Genomic DNA, 3,038 nt, shown 5'->3' on the forward strand with positions numbered 1-3,038 from the left:
TCACTTCACAGTCGGCAAACTCTTTGTTGCATCTGTGTGTGCGTCTATGAGCAGTCGGTAGTGGTCGGTGGCAGTCTTTTCCTCCCCCCTTTCCAGTGGGCCGAAGTGATTTCTCACCTCCACTGTGTACTGGGCTTGAAGAACAGGTTGTGAGGAGAATGCCTTCCAGTCTATCTTCTCCTTGGGACCTGTGGCTTTGGGTTGCCGCAGGCTCAGTCTCACTTGCATTGACACTACTCTGTGGTCAGAACTGACCGAGTTGAAGGTGCTATAGGCTTCTGTGTTGATCACACAATTACGCCATTTTGTTCTTACGAGGATGTAATCGAGCTGTTTCCTGTAGATGGAGGCTCTGTTTTCAGCAACACTCACAACAAGCTGGAGGAACTCAGCAGGACAGGCAGCATCCGTGGAAAAGATCGGTCGATGTTTCGGGCCGGAACCCTTCATCAGGACTGTAGGGGGAAGGGGCAGAGGCCCTATAAAGAAGGTGTGGGGAAGGTGGGAAGGAGAAGGCTGGGAAGTTCCAGGTGAAAAACCAGTAAGGGGAAAGATAAAGGGGTGGGGGAAGGGAGGCAGGAAGGTGATAGGCAGGAAAGGTGAAGAAGGAATAGGGGAAAACACAATGGGTAGTAGAAGGAGAAAGAACCAAGAGGGAAGTGGTAGGCAGCTGGGGGAGGGGGCAGAGTGACATAGGGATAAGGGAAGGGAGGAGGAGGGAATTACCGGAAGTTGGAGAATTCTATGTTCATACCAAGGGGCTGGAGACTACCCAGACGGTATATGAGGTATTGCTCCTCCAACCTGAGTTTAGCCTCATTATGGCAGTAGAGGAGGCCATGTATGGACATATCTGAATGGGAGTGGGAAGCAGAGTTGAAGTGGGTGGCTACTGGGAGATCCTGTCTGTTGTGGCGGACGGAGCGGAGGTGCTCGACGAAGCGGTCCCCCAATCTGCGTCGGGTTTCACCAATGTAGAGGAGGCCGCACCAGGAGCACCAGACGCAATAGATGACTCCAACAGACTCACAAGTGAAGTGTTGCCTCAGTTGGAAGTACTGTTTGGGGCCCTGAATGGTGGCAAGAGAGGAGGTGTTGGGACAGGTGTAGCACTTGCGCTTACAGGGATGAGTGCCAGGTGGGAGATCCGTGGGGAGGGACATGTGGACCAGGGAGTCGCAGAGGGACCGATCCCTGCGGAAGGCGGAGAGGGGTGGAGAGGGAAAGATGTGCTTAGTGGTGGGGTCCTGTTGAAGGTGGCGGAAGTTGCGGAGGATAATGTGCTGGATCTGGAGGCTGGTGGGGTGGTAGGTGAGGGCAAAGGGAACTCTGTCCCTGTTGTGGTGGCGGGAGGATGGGGTGAGAGCCGAAGTGTGGGAAATGGAGGAGATGCGGATGAGGGCATCATTGATGACAGCAGAAGGGAAACCACGATCCTTAAAGAAAAAGGACATTTGAGATGTCCTGGAACGGAAAACCTCATCCTCGGAGCAGATGCGGCGGAGACGGAGGAACTGGGAATAGGGAATGGCATTTTTGCATGTGTCGGGGTGGGAAGAGGTATAGTTGAGGTAGTTATGAGAGTCAGTGGGCTTGTAGAAGATGTCAGTGGACAGTCTGTCTCCGGAGATGGAGACCGAGAGATCAAGAAAGTGGAGAGAAGTGTCCGAGATAGACGGTGAATTTGAGGGCTGGGTGGAAGTTAGAAGTAAAGTCGATGAAATTGACGAGCTCAGCATGGGTGCAGGAAGCAGCACCAATGTAGTCGTCAATGTACCAAAGGAAAAGTTGGGGAGCAGTACCAGAATAGGTTTGGAGCACAGACTGTTCCACATAACCAACGAAGAGGTTTTCATATGTTTTCATATGTCCACAGTTTACCAGGTCACTTCTTGAATTGTGTATTGGTGGCAACGAGACTGTGTTCCTGGATGAAATCAACTAGATATTGTCTATTTCTGTTGGTAAAGTCTTGGTATGAGTATGGAACATCTTCCAGTCCAACCTGGGCATTAAAATCGCCGAGCACAGCCAGGAAGTTATGTGCCGGTATTGAAGTGACAGCTTTGTGAAGTTTACTGTAGAAGGCCTCCAGTTGTGCGGGGAGTAACAGATGATGACAGAGGTCGCCGGGTTTCCATCGAATTCCGCAGTAGGGATTCTGTCACTGACTGAGACTACGCCCCTCAGTGCCTCCTTCGCCTTGCTGTTCAACATCAGCCCTACTCCACCTTGTGCTGACATCATCGTCGGCTCTCTCCATGTGGACGAGGTGATGAGGTGCATCCCCTCTACCTCTGTGAACCTTATCTCTTCGTCAGGGTGTACATGACGGTGTTCTTGCATCCCCAAGATGGAGATCTCGTGGCTGCTTGCCTGTGATGCCAACTCTGTGCATCGAGGCAAGAGGCGGATGGTGTTTGCGTTGAAAGTTGCGATGATTGTTTTTACCTTACAACGCAAAAGAGGCGCCGTTTGCTCGGCCCCCTTGTCGGACTCAACCCTCCCCATGGGGTTTGAGGTTGCAGCTTCATACTGCCTGTCTCGGCCAGGGTCTGGGCGTTCCGCAGAGTTCCTGAGCACTCCCGGCTCTGGAAGTATAGGGTTTGTTGGGTTGTCTGTCATCATAATGCCTTACAAGGCGCAAAACGAAAGACTGTGTGGCGCGCCACTCCTCACACAGACAGTAGGTGGCCGTTGACTCACAAAGAGTTCATCTGCCCTTTGACAGGTTTCGTTTTCAGTCCTGCTGGGTGCCAACACACCCTCCTCCCTGGTTAACCGAAGTGCACCGGGGGTGTGCCGATTGAGTCGCCGACACCTCGGCCCGAGACAGGTAGTACTGGGCTACGTGGTACCAGCAGCAAGGCACGGCCCTGACCTGACTGTACGGTGGCACCACTGACTTGTAACGCAAGACATGTATCTATGTTGGCTTTCCTTCCACCTTGAAAGTATATGTAGGCAGCAACACTTGGAATAGACCTTCCCTCCTCCTTTAATCCCTCCCACTCTGTTGCATCTAAAACAATAGAACC

The 3,038-nt window shown here is 52.4% G+C and overlaps 1 pseudogene; it reads right to left on the reverse strand.

The window, feature by feature from the left end:
- LOC140211071 (craniofacial development protein 2-like) lies at positions 1–2,625 on the reverse strand (annotated as a pseudogene).
- Between the last annotated feature and the right edge of the window lie 413 nt (positions 2,626–3,038).

This window comes from Mobula birostris, chromosome 2 (assembly GCF_030028105.1).
Source record: "Mobula birostris isolate sMobBir1 chromosome 2, sMobBir1.hap1, whole genome shotgun sequence".
Taxonomy (NCBI): Eukaryota; Metazoa; Chordata; class Chondrichthyes; order Myliobatiformes; family Myliobatidae; genus Mobula; species Mobula birostris.